The sequence below is a fragment of the Macrotis lagotis genome, chromosome 7 (genome assembly GCF_037893015.1).
Source record: "Macrotis lagotis isolate mMagLag1 chromosome 7, bilby.v1.9.chrom.fasta, whole genome shotgun sequence".
NCBI classification, from domain to species: Eukaryota; Metazoa; Chordata; class Mammalia; order Peramelemorphia; family Peramelidae; genus Macrotis; species Macrotis lagotis.
The window spans coordinates 128,224,798-128,239,488 of NC_133664.1; the positions used below are offsets into that span (position 1 = coordinate 128,224,798).

General features: G+C 35.2%; 1 long non-coding RNA gene across 1 annotated transcript in view; it reads left to right on the forward strand.

Annotated features, from left to right (window-relative positions):
- Positions 1-6,111: 6,111 nt before the first annotated feature.
- LOC141492994 (uncharacterized) overlaps positions 6,112-14,691 on the forward strand; it is a 29,924-nt gene continuing 21,344 nt past the window's right edge. The window contains exons 1-2 of the long non-coding RNA XR_012470098.1: positions 6,112-6,196; positions 8,107-8,134. This is a non-coding gene — a long non-coding RNA (uncharacterized LOC141492994). The remainder of the gene's footprint in view (positions 6,197-8,106; positions 8,135-14,691) is intronic.

The window sequence follows — 14,691 nt, forward strand, 5'->3', positions numbered from 1 at the left end:
AGCACCATCTGGTGGATAGCAGTAAGAGTTTAAAGGAGATTCAGGGTGGGAGGAATAATAGATATACAAGTGGTTGTGTGTATATTTGTTGTCATGGTTATGGGTGATGTGGAGTTATCTGTAATTTGGCAGCCTGTTCTCAGAAATTTGGCAAACAAGCACACAAAACAGGGATGTGCCCTGTCTTTGCAACTTTCATGGACCTCTGTCCAAATTAACGCCCAAATAGACTACAGAAGTCCCTGGTAAGAGCAAGGTTAGTGAAGCCTTGAAACTATTATCCCCAAACACTCCTTATATTGGTAGTTTGGGAGAATTGCCCATCTGGTCTTGGTCGAACCACTGAACATAGGCCTCCTATCCAATTAATATTTATCCCTAAACCACCAGCAGAGGGCCTAATTTTAGACTTTAGGAAATCAATAAACAAGGGTGCTGAGATCTTTTACTAAGATAAAGGCAAAATCATAAGTCCCCATTCTTTTCTAGAAGCAATAAAAAAAAAAGATGAAGGGTCCATTACCATGCAAGCCTCGGTCACATATCCAGAGCTCAAAGAGACCTGAGAAGTGATCTGGTCCCCTACCCATATTTTATAAGGAGAAAATGAAACCCCAGAAACATAAGGCGATTTGCTCAAATTCACAGTTAGTAGATGTTGGAGCAAGGATTCACACTTACCTCCTGTTTAAATGCAATACTTTGCTACTCTATCCCAAACCTTTTATTTTGGAGATATTCATTAAGTAGAATTTATTAGGTAGCTTAAGACTTCTTTTTTGAGAAATAAAGACATAACAGGTCACATGTTTAAAATTTTTCAGAATACTTTTCTTATGCTAATGCTTTGAATTAGGTAGTCCATGTTTTACTATATTTGTTTTACAGATGAGGCTGAGACATTGAATAGTTAAGTGATATGTCTGGGAAAAAATAGTAAGCCAAGACAAAAACTAACAACCCTTTCTGCAAAATCAGAATATGCTCTGCTATACAACATTCTTTTTTTTAAAATTAGGTCATTAGGGTGATGGTGGTAGGAGTGGTGGCAATGATAGTGATACTAATAATGGTGGTGGTAGTGGTGTTTTTTTAAGCAGTGACATAACCAGTGTAACTAATGAAGCATCATTCATAGAAGCAGACTTCTGGGCTTGGACTAGGCAAGTTCACATCTCTGATGACTAAACTCCTTTAACATTGGGGTCATCTGGGAGATGAGATGGGAAGAGGCATATTATTGTGCATAGTAACCAGATGCTGAAATCTTGCACTGGATTGAATGCTAGTCATACTGATACTGAGTAAGAAAGCATTTTAATTAGACCTTCATCACAGATTTTCTCTCCTTATAAACCTGTTAACTTTGCACAGAAACACATTATTTTGCATAATCAAAAATTACAGTACAATAGATGCCAAACAAAAGCATGCCTCTCATCAAAAAAGAACAAGAGAGAATATGAGTGGCCTAGGGCAACAGTGGTAAATTCAAATTGAAACAAATTCACGCTGGTGAATTATTGGCTGAGAAAACCACAAATTAACATTATCTATAGTATATTGTATTTTTGTTTATTTTGTAAAACATTTCACAACTACATTTTAATTGGCTTAATTAGTATTGTGAGTTTTACTGTGGATCTGGAGTTTGACACCTTTGGTCTAGGGTATCATGAGCATTATTACTATATATTTATTGACAACCTATTATGTACATAGCTCTTAGATAAGTTTTGGTGATAAAAATATATGATTATCTTTAGAGACTAACTATTTATTATGGAAACTAGGGCACATGCATAAAAATATGAATAGCAATAAAAGTGCATATACAAAGTACCAAAGAAGTGGTGAGGCATATATAAGCATTATAAGAAACTTTATATATGATAGACAGAACATTGTACTTGGAGTCAGATGACTTGAGTTCAAGGCTCAGCTCTATAACTTATTAGTAGATGACATAAGAGAACATGACTCAACTTCTTTGTTTTTTCTATTACTACCACCTGTTTTTACATTTCCACATTTCTCATTAAATCACTTCTCCATACTTCCCAGATAGTTGTCCCTTATAATAAAGAGGGGTGGAGGAGTGCAAGAGGAAGAAAAGAATTTAAGCAAAATTAACAATATGTCAAGAAGGTTTGACAAAATATTCTGTGTCCCCAAACCCATATTCCTTACCTCTGCTACAAAGTGGAAAGAAGTATCCTTTCATAACTTCTTTGAACCAAACTCATTTGTGACAATATCACATCATTCAGTTTCAATTGTTTTGTGTTGTCATTGTTCTTTCTATTTACATTATTGTGAAAATTCTGTATATCGTTTTCCTTGTTCTCATCTCATTTTGCATCAGTTCAGATGTCTTCCCTTACTGTTTATCTTAAGCATATTAATTATTTCACACAGCTGAGTAGTATTCCATTATATATGTACTACAATTTGTTTAGTCATTCCTCAATTGTTAGATATCTTCTTGTTTTAGTTCTTTGCTATTATAAAAATTGTTGCTATAAATATTATGGTCCACATGAGGCCTTTCTTTTTGACACTGACTTCCCAGGAGTCCATATACCCTTAAGTCTTATCTTTGTCAAGGAGCATGTTACAGTTTCATCATTTTAAAATAATTTTAAATTGCTTTCTAGAATGACTGGACCAATTCAGTAACTAACAATGTACACTAACATTGCATTGGTGTGCCCACTTTTCCATGTTTCCTCAACCATTTTGTCACCTTTGTCAATTATCTTGCTATAAGCTGAAACCTCAGAATTGTTTTGATTTACATTTATTTTACTTTTAGTGTTTGTCATTCCTACAAATGTATAGTTTGCAATTCTTTTGTGAACTGATCATATCTTTGAACACCTATTGCTTAGCCTCTTCATCTCAATTTTTCTCAACTGTAAAACAGATATAGTTTCATATATATATATATACATAAATATGTATACATACACACATAAATACATACACATATATGAATGTATGTGTGCATGACAGCTAGATGGTGAAGGGTATGTTTGTATATAATGGGACAGTTAGAATCAGGAAGACTCATTTCCAGGGCTCAAATCTGACTTCAGACACTAATTGGAGGACCCTGGACAGGTCACTTAATCCTGTTTCCTCATCTGTAAAATCAGTTGGAGAAGGAAATGGCAAATCACACCAGTATCTCTACCAAGAAAATCCCAACGAGATCACAAAAAGTCAGACAGGATAAACCAAGGAAAACAAACAAAAAAGCAGACAGGACCTATAGTAATGCCTTTTTCTATTCCACTGAAATATGAAAGGGCATGTGCAACATTTACTCTCCCTTCCCTCCCCACCCCACCCCCACTTTGAATACTGGCATATCCAAGTTTTTTTGGGATGGTTGACTGAAAAGCAAAACTTTTTAAAGGGATGTTAGAGTTAGAAAGGGTCTTAGATTTTCTCATTCAACCCCCTCATTCAGAACCAGAGAGGTTTGTGTGACTTATCCAAAGTCACTTGGCTATTCATGTGGCAAAGCCAGTACATTCACTACATACATTTAATATGTGGCTTCAGTTAAAAAGATGTGCCTTTTTTCTGTAAAGCACTCAGCTGACAAGAATTCAGTTTTTCACCTTTCCTATAATTTAGGTCAAGCTGCTTTTCTAATAGGTCACCCAAGTAATCAGCAGTTTCAAGTGCCTGGGTTTAATTCAGCTGATGTGTATTGATGCTGATCAGTCAGTGAACATTTATAAGGCAGTTAGAGGACGAAAAAGCCACTGTCACGCTATTAATTTTTAGTGATCTAAAGAATGAGCCTGGAAATTGACTTACATTACATTTTTCGTGAGGAAAATAAAATTAACAGAGCTTGTAAAATAGAGCTAGCTCTGAAGTATACCCTGGCGCCTGAGTATTTGCCAGGAAACTTCTTCATCTCAGAAGAAATGTTCCTGATGATTTTCATTGATATAAACTAACTGCTCGTTGTGTAACAAAAGCAAATGCACAAGTATCTGCATGTTCATCTAGTTCATTCCTTCTCAGGCATAGCCCTGGCACATCATGTACTCTTGATCTTCAACCATCAAACTTCTCTAATCTCATGTATCTGGAGGAGAAGTCGGTGCAAAGAAGCATTGGTTTCTCAAGGTCACAAAGGAGAATCCTCCGTAGAGCTGTTTCACCCCAAATTCTAAGAACTTGTATTTCCAATTTAGTATTTCAAATGAATAATGTCTAATGTGGAGTTAGCAAGCATAGTATAGTGAATGAAGCCCTGGCTACGCTTGGGGTTAGGAAGAAGAGAGTTCAAATCCCATCTCAGACATTTACTGTGTGACATTGGACAAGTCATCTCCTTATTCTATAGTCACTGTTTCCTCCCAGTAAAATAAAAGAGATGGAAGCTGGGAGAAGGGGGGAAAGGGGGTATATTTAATAACTTTTAATGCCTTTTTTCCAGTTCTCACTCTGTGATACTAAGGTTGAAGCTAGGCTGAGCCCAAATGACATATGATGACTGTAGTGAAACTCAGAAAGGCACACCCCTAATAGGTTGGCTACCAGGTGACAGATAATTTGGCAATAACAATTCATGTGAAGGTTCTGCATCAGAGTAGGAAGCATCCAGACAAGTTAAATCACCTTTTGAGGTACTGATGCTTGTGAATCCACACATAACAATATTGCTGTTTTTGTTGTTGTTGTCATTGTCTCTTCTGCATAGCTGGCAGATTTTGCTAGAGTTGATTTTGCTAGAATTAGGGACAGCTGGGTGATACAGTAGACTCATTTTTTTGGCCTCAGATACTTATTAGCTGGGTGATCCTGGGCTAATCACTTAACCCTACTTGTCCCAGTTTCCTCACCTATAAAATAAACTGGCAAAGGAAATGCTAAGCTATTCCAGTCCCTTTGTCAAAAAAATTCCAAATGTGCTTATGATGAGTTAGATTTGAGTGAAGCATCTGAACAACAAAAGTTGAAAGAAAATAGGACCAGGTTGTTTTGTTCCATTTCTACCACTAACTAGTTAAGTGAATGAACAATTTGGTTACGTTCTGTACAATAAAAGAGTTATCCTAAATGAGCTCATGGATCCATTGAAGCACTGAAATTCTTTGATGCTATTCTAAGATTCACTAATCAATGATTTGCACTAGGGGATATTTCTACTTTCCCAGGAGCTAGGTCTTCGATGGAAGAAACAGCTCTAAATGAGTTATTTGATACTAACTTAGAACTTTATTTTATATTTTATGTGCTCATGTTGTTTCTCCCAATCAAATGTAAGCTCCTTAAGAGCCGGGATTGTTTTTTTCTTTTACTTTTGTCTCTGTCTTTGTGGTTTCACAAATTTCAAGCTAGAAGGAACCTCAGAGATTATTCAATTCATCTTCCTTATTTTAACAATGAGGATACTATGGCCAGAGGAGTAAAATGACTTGTCTGAAGTGACACAAGGGTAGTCTAGAATTTCAGATGACAAATCCATCTATTCCAATATACCATACTGCTTCTATCCCCAGCACCTAGCACAGTTCTGACAAATAGTTGATTGATTGAAGTGATTTAAAAAAAATCTGCAGATTTGCTATTATCTGAATACATTTAATAGTTGGTTATGTAGAATCATTAAAACAAACTAGAACATGAAGTTAGTTATTCAGATAATACACATCTACCTAATGAGCCTTATTTTATTTTTCACAATAATAAAATTAACAATGTCATTATTCAATCATATCCCACTCATCATGACCCCATTTAGGGTTTTCTTGGCAAAGATACTGAAATGGTTTGACATTTCTTTCTCCAACTCATTTTACAGGTGAGAAAATTGAAGTAAACAGGGTTAAATGACTAACCCAGGAACACATAGTAAGTGTTTAAGGCTGAATTTAAACTCAGGTCTTCCTGATTCCAGACCCATGCTCTATGCATTGTGCCACCTAACTGCCCATAAAATTAACATTAAAATTAATTTTAAAAAATATTAAAAATTGAAGTGGTAAACACCATAATAAAGTTGGCAGTGCCACCACCCAAACTTATTTCAAAGTACTGCTTTTCTGACAGTTACACACACACCATCATGGAATTCTGAGTTTGTCTACCCTAGCCACTCCCATGGCTGTGTGACCATGCCTAAGTTCCTGGAGGCCTTCCTGCCTTGAATGTTATTGGTGAACCTCAGGTAGGTCAAAAATTCAAAGTCAGGTAGGTGTGGGTGGAGTGTGTGTTTAAGACAACTGGCTGAGCTAGGCTACTTCATTGATAAGAAAGGTCACAGAATGTAACTGCCTTTTTTAATTAATTGTGAGGAAATGACCTTTGCCTTAAACTAGTATTCATTATATATTAATGTATAGTCATATTGACATACATTTCCCATCAACTATATAAGAAGGATCATTTCCCCACATACACATTATTAAAACAAGCTTTTCAAACCCCTTAGATGTTTAACCATGAAACAATTTCAGAGTAATTGGCTTTGAATGCTGAAAGACTTGTTTTCTTCCTGATGTCTCATTTCTGACCTCTATGATTCCCATCTTCAGGGCAGCAGTGGGAATATTTGAAAATAATTCTTTCCAAGTGCTGTGTGTCAACAGCTGTGAAATTTCTAAGCCTTTGGTTTTTCTTTGTTGGCTATTCATTAAATGAGATCAATGTGGGAATATTCTGATACACACAGGGTTATGTCAGCCTTTTGGGTAAAGAAGTGTAGCTTGACATTCTTAACTAGTGAAAAAATATTAAAAGAACTAAGTTCTTAGGATCATGAACTTTAAATTTTTTGTTATTTATTGAAGAAAATGACGTGATAAAATTTTGGATAAAGGTATTTCCCAGAAAGAGTTTTAAGGTGTTATTTAATAAACTTGACTAAATAAATAAAATGAAATAAGAGAAATTAAAACTTAATAATGGTTATTCTTTTTTAAAATCATTATAGGCTTTCACTAGGAATCTTTAAGTAATCTGTTCAGAGTAATCTCCATTTTATAGCTAGCTATAAACACTGATGAATACCCAGGCAAAATGATTTTTCCATAGATAATCTGAAGTGAATGGTGCTACATTCAGGAGCTAGTTTTGTTCAGTCTTAGAGGAAGCATTTGGAAAAAAAATACTAAAACAGCTACTACAGATAATAATAAATTATTTCTTGTGATAGGTCAGAGATCCTATCCTGTATCTTTAAATCAAGTCTTCTGAAAGCCAAAAAAGCTTTCCTCAAAACTTGATTTGCCTAGGGAGCAGACTCAAACTGCACAGCTCGAGATCAGTGTCTTGGCTTCCTGTTTTTCTAAGGGCATAAAAGCCTTCTCCACAGAAGTCAGGAAGGACTCTAAGTAAAACCTCCTTTTGTTAACTGTTGAATGACCTACAAGTATCTTACTTCATTAGTGTGTTAGACCTAAACTATCTGACTGACTTGAGTGAAGTCCAGTCAATAACAGTTCATAAATACAGTTTATGAAAAACTCTTTTATTTTAAGGGAAGGATAGAATGTCAGTATGCATATCCTGGTTGATTCAGTCTACGACTTTGGTGAAGGTTAGGAAGGTCTAAGCAAATTTATTAGAAATGTCAAAATATTTTGGATATAGCCTGTTTTTTCAAAGCTAGCAGACTGTGCCCTGAGTTTGGTGTAACAATAATCCTTTGCTCCCTAGAATGAACTCACCCGCTGATAAAATGTATTGATTGGACCAGCAAACAGGTCTTAGCTAAGGAATTTAACTCCCCTCATTTCCCATCACCTGTTTACATTCCCTGTTTCTTGTCACTGATAGATACTATCCTCCTGTTCCCATCACAGAATTCTGGTCGGTTATGACCCCCAAGACTTGAGACAATTACTGTTTCACAGGACCAAGAACACCTATATTGTCTCAAATAAGTACTAACTATGAAAACTCTCAAGATCTATAAATGATTATGCTGTGGGTCAACCCTTTTCTTGTATATAAGTAGCCCCAGTCTTAATTAGCATTAAGCCCTCTTTCTTGGGAGGTTGGAGGGTGGGAGGCATCATTTTTCTCACTCTGAAATTAATTAAACTTCTTTTTGTGTCTTAACTCTCCTGTCTCTAGCCTTCTCCATTTCAGCACATCACCCCAGGTAAGAGGCTGTTCCAGTCAGGTTGATTGTAGTATTCTATATGAAAAAAGGAAAAAGAAAAAAATCCATATGACTGGTTCCTCAGTTTTGACAAATACTAATTCTCTTGTAACATGTTTAGAACCATGTTCTTATGTGGCCATAATGTTATCAAACATCTAGTCCAAATTCCTCAATTTACTAAAAAACCGGAGACTTGGAAAAATTAAGTAACTTACTCAAGGTTAATAAAAACTAGTGATAGGTGGAATGATGTGATGTGAAGAACTCTGGATCTGCAGTCAGGGGCGATTCTCTGGTCAGAACATTTTTAGAGCGCTATGTTCTGTTTAAAGGAGTCAAATTTTAAGGAAGCTCATTGATAAATTGGAATAGGCCCAGATCAAGGCAACTAGAATAGGGAAAGGACTTGAGATCATGCTGTATGACAATAGGTTGAATCTGTATACAGGCAGTCCTAGACCTCACAAAGCAAACATTATATCAATCAATTAATGACATTTATTCTATCCTTGGATCATTTCACTGAAATTTGATTCATAAATCCATGCTACTAATGGTTCAAGCTCAATGTGGAGGATTATAAGAAAATTCAGTAATTGTATTCTAGATACTAGGCTGAAAAACAATGTAAATGTACATAGATATTAACATACCTATTAAGGGTTACAACATTATGCTTGCTTGCATAATGACACACCTATGACTATTGTTTGATGTATAGGCACTCCCTCTTTCACTGTGCTTAATGAGCTGAGCATTCCAGGTAACTTGACTGAAGTGTTATTTCATTGTCACTCCACAAAAGAAGTGAGACATATCAGGGTGTGACTTTATATGTCACTTATTTCAATATTCATAAGATCTATGTTTGACTTCCTTCCTTTCCTCCTTTTCCCCTTCATTCTCTCCTTCTCTCTCTCTCTCTCTCTCTCTCTCTCTCTCTCTCTCTCTCTCTCTCTCTCTCTCTCTCTCTCCCCCCCCCACCCCCCCCCCGCACCTTCTTCTGTCCACCTGGGAATATAAATTTTGATCACTGAAACCTCACAAGATATCTTGGGGTTTAAAGGTTGTATTTCTTTTTTTAAGGACATGCTTTAAACTCAAAGGACTCTGGCTCTCATTGATTGACAAACAATAGGTCCCAGCCCAAACTTCATTTGGTCATTGCTTGGTCTCTAATGATTCAGAGTGAGTGTATATATAGCAATTATTTCTGTTTTGTTCAGAAACTCTGAGGGTTCTCCCTTCCTAGACTGATTTTTTTTTTGAAATAGGTAAAAGAGACCATTCTTTGCCTCATTTTTCTTACCTAGTCTTAATCATTGTTTATTGCCTCAATCAGACTGAGACCTGGGAAAGACCTTAGCTTAAAAAGGTCAATGTCTTTCTCTGCATCTGGGGTCATCTCCAGTCATCCAGATCTATATCTGGTCACTGGACTCAGTTCCAAAGGAGAGTTGATTTTGCATGGCTCTCCCTCACTTAAACCCAATTCATTTGCAAGTTATAATATTATCTTTCCAATATCATGGTCCTCTTCAAGAATAAAGGACAAACAGCAAACCACTACTATCATGAGTTGCTGTGACCTAAATATGTTGCCCTCTTTTGGTCTTTCACCATCCTTTGGTGATAATGAACCTCTCTGGACTTAACTGGGCTGGTCCCTGAAGAACATACAATCCATTTCCAAGCCATCATTTGGATTGAATCTTCCAGGGCTTGGATCACCTCCACATGACTATGAATCATAATGTAAAACTTTTGTATACATACATTTCAATTATCTACATACTCTTGTTGACAAATACTTAGGTATCTGCAAGTAACTTGTTAGGTATGATTGTTTTGTTCTTAATAATCATACATTCCAGGAACAGAATCATAGAATATTTGTTGTAAATGACCTTAGGTTATAGTTTCTTCAATTCTTATCAATCTGAAAATCTATAAATTCAAAATGTATAATAATTCCACCTAGGCTGAATTTAACTCTGCACTAACTACTTTGAAGGAATAGAAATATGTAAAGCTGATTCTTTGGGGTTGAAAAGTAAACCTGTGATTTTTTTTAAGGTGAGAGAATTTTTTATGTAAGTTCACTGGTGCTGATGGATAAATCATCTGTAACTTAGTGTTAGAGGGTTCTTTGAGGTACTGTTCAATTAAAGGATTTGTACAGAGGCAATATAAATCAGAGGCAAGATTTGAAATCAATTCTTCCTGACTCCAAGGCTGATACTCTTTACTTTATATCATGTGTAAACAAAATTGAAGGGGCAATTTTTGACATATATAACATGATAACTCTTTTGAAATACTTTTAGCTCTACATATTGCCTAAAAATGGATTCTATTAAATTGCTACAAATTACTTATTTTATTTTATTTTTTAATTTACATTTATTTTTATTAAAGATATTATTTGAGTTTTACATTTTCCCCCCATCTTGTTTCCCTCCCCCCTCCCCCCACAGAGAGCACTCAGTAAGTCTTTACTTTGTTTCCATGTTGTACCTTGATCCAAATTGGGTGTGATGAGAGAGAAATCATACCCTTAAAGAGAAGAGAAGTCTAAGAGGTAACAAGAGCAGACAATAAGCTATCTGGTTTTTTTTTCTAAATTAAAGGGAATAGTCCTTGTACTTCGTTCAAACTCCACAGCTCCTTATCTGGATACAGATGGTACTCTCCTTTGCAGACAGCCCAAAATTGTTCCCGATTATTGCCCTGATGGAATGAGAAAGTCCTTCAAGGTTGAACATCACTCCCATGTTGCTGTTAGGGTGTACGGTGTTTTTCTGGTTCTGCTCATCACACTCAGCATCAGTTCATGCAAATCCCTCCAGGTTTCCCTGAAACCCCATCCCTCCTGATTTCTAATAGAACAATAGTGTTCCATGACATACTTATACCACAGTTTGATAAGCCATTCCCCAATTGAAGGACATTTACTGGATTTCCAATTCTTTGCCACCACAAACAGGGCTGCCATAAATATTTTTGTACAAGTAATGTTTTTACCCTTTTTCCTCATCTCTTCAGGGTATAGACCCAGTAGTGGTATTGCTGGGTCAAAGGGTATGCACAGTATTGTTGCCCTTTGGGCATAGTTCCAAATAGCTCTCCAGAAGGGTTGGATGAGTTCACAGCTCCACCAACAGTGTAATAGTGTCCCAGACTTCCCACATCCCTTCCAACAATGGTCATTATCCTTCCTGGTCATACTGGCCAATCTGAGAGGTGTGAGGTGGTACCTCAGAGAAGCTTTAATTTGCATTTCTCTAATAATTAATGATTTAGAGCATTTTTTCATATGGCTATAGATTACTTTGATCTCCTCATCTGTAAATTGCCTTTGCATATCCTTTGACCATTTGTCAATTGGGGAGTGACTTTTTGCTTTAAAAATATGACTCAGTTCTCTGTATTTTAGAAATGAGTCCTTTGTCAGAATCATTAGTTGTAAAGATTGTTTCCCAATTTACTACATTTCTTTTGATCTTAGTTACATTGGTTTTTATCTGTGCAAAAACTTTTTAATTTAATGTAATCGAAATCATCTAATTGGATTTTGGTGATGTTCTCCAACTCTTCCTTAGTCATAAACTGTTCCCCTTTCCATAGATCTGACAGGTAGACTAGTCCTTGATCTTCTAATTTGTTTATAGTATTGTTTTTTATGTCTATGTCCTGTAGCCATTTAGATCTTATCTTGGTAAAGGGTGTGAGGTGTTGGTCTAATCTAAGTTTCTTCCATACTAACTTCCAATTTTCCCAGCAATTTTTATCAAAGAGGGAGTTTTTATCCCAATGGCCAGACTCTCTGGGTTTATCAAACAGCAGCTTGCTATAATCATCTCCTGCTTTTATACCTAGTCTATTCCACTGCTCCACCACTCTATTTCTTAGCCAATACCAGACAGTTTTGATGACTGATGCTTTATAATATAATTTTAGATTGGGTAGGGCTAAGCCACCTTCTTTTGCACTTTTTTTTTATTAAGCTCCTGGCAATTCTTGACTTTTTATTTCTCCATATGAATTTACTTACAATTTTTTCTAACTCGTTAAAGTAATTTTTTGGAATTTTGATTGGTAGGGCATTAAACAGATAGTTTAGTTTTGGTAGAATTGTCATTTTTATTATATAGCTCTACCTATCCATGAGCAGTTGATATTTGCCCAGTTATTTAAATCTAATTTAATTTGTGTGAGTAGTGTTTTATAATTGTTTTCAAAAAAGATTGTGATTCTGTCTTGGCAAATAGACTCCCAAATATTTTATATTGTCTGAGTTTACTTTGAATGGGATTTCTCTTTCTAGCTCTTCCTGCTGTTTCTTGCTAGACATATATAGAAAAGTTGAGGATTTATGAGGGTTTATTTTATAACCTGCAACTTTGCTAAAATTGATAATTGTTTCCAGTAGTTTTTTAGATGATTTCTTGGGATTCTCTAGGTAGACCATCATGTCATCTGCAAAAAGTGAGAGTTTTGTCTCTTCCTTCCCAATTCTAATTCCTTTAATTTCTTTTTCTTCTCTAATTGCTGCTGCTAACATTTCTAATACAATATTAAATAGTAGTGGTGATAATGGGCATCCTTGTTTCACCCCTGATCTTATTGGAAATGGCTCTAGCCTCTCCCCATTGAATATAATGCTTGTTTATGGTTTCAGATAGATACTGCTAATTATTTTAAGGAACAGTCCATTTATTCCTACACTCTCTAGTGTTTTTAATAGGAATGGATGCTGTATTTTGTCAAAAGCTTTTTTTCAGCATCTATTGATATGATCATATGATTCCTGATAGGTTTGTTGTTGATATAATTGAGTATACTAACAGTTTTCCTAATATTGAACCAACCCTGCATTCCTGAAATAAATCCTACTTGATCATAATGTATTATCCTAGTGATGACTTGTTGTAATCATTTTGCTAAGATTTTGGATTTTTGCATCTATATTCATCAGGGAGATAGGTCTATAATTTTCTTTCTCTGTTTTAACTCTTCCTGGTTTAGGTAACAGTACCATATTGGTTTCGTAGAAAGAGTTAGGCAGAATTCCATCTTTCCCTATTTTTCCAAAGAGTTTATATAGGATTGGAATCAATTGTTCCTTAAATGTTTGGTAGAATTCACTTGTGAATCCATCAGGCCCTGGAGATTTTTTTTTTAGGGAGTTCAGTAATGGCTTGCTGAATTTCTTTTTCTGAGATAGGGTTGTTTAGGTATTTAATCTCTTTTTCATTTAACCTGGGCAACTTATATTTTTGTAAATATCCATCCATTTCACTTAGATTATCAAGTTTATTGGCATAGAGTTGGGCAAAATAGTTTCGAATTATTACTTTAATTTCTTCCTCATTGGTGGTGAGTTCACCTTTTTCATTTATGATACTAGCAATTTGGTTTTCTTCTTTCTTTTTTTTAATCAAATTGACCAGAGGTTCATCAATTTTATTGGTTTTTTCATAATAACAACTTTTTGTTTTATTTCTTAATTCAATAGTTTTTTTGCTTTCAATTTTATGAATTTCTCCTTTAATTTTTAGAATTTCTAATTTGGTATTTAATTAGGGATTTTTGATTTGTTCTTTCTCTAATTTTTTTAGTTGCATGTTTAGTTCATTGATTTCCTCTTTCTCCAATTTATTCATGTAAGCATTTATAGCTATAATATATCCCCTGAGAGTTGCTTTGAATGAATCCCATAGGTTTTGGTATGTTGTTTCATTATTATCATTATCTAGGATAAAAATGGTTAATTCTTTCTATAATTTGTTTTTTGGTCCACTCATTTTTTAAGATGAGGTTATTCAGTTTCCAATTTGTTCTGGGTCTATATCTCCTTGGCCCTGTATTGCATATAACATTTATTGCATTGTGATCTGAGAATGCAGTTGATCATTAGGTTTTTATGTCCTAGTACATGGTCAACTTTTGTATAAGTTTGTATAAGTTCCATGTACTGCAGACAAAAAGGTATATTCCTTCCTATCCCCATTCAGTTTCCTCCATAAGTCTACCATATCTAATTTTTCTAACAATCTATTTACCTCCCTAATTTCTTTCTTGTTTGTTTTATGATTCAATTTATCTAGATCTGATAGAGGGAGGTTGAGGTCTCCCACTAATAGAGTTTTGCTGTCTATTTCTTCCTGTAGTTCTTTCAGCTTCTCCTCTAAGAATTTGGGTGCTGTCCCACTGGGTGCTTATATATTCAATATTGAAAGGACTTTATTGTCTATGGTACCTTTTAGGAGAATAAAGTTTCCTTCCTTATCTCTTTTAACGCTATCTATTTTTGCTGCTGCTTTGTCTGAGATAAGGATTGCTACTGCTGCTTTTTATACTTCAGCTGAAGCAAAATATATTTTGCTCCAACCTTTTACCTTTACTCTATATGTATCTCTCTGCTTCAAATGAGTTTCTTGTAAGCAGCATATTGTAGGATTCTGGTATTTAATCCACTCTGCTATTTGCTTACATTTTAAGGGAGAGTTCATCCCATTCACATTCAAGGTTATGATTACTAATTCTTTATT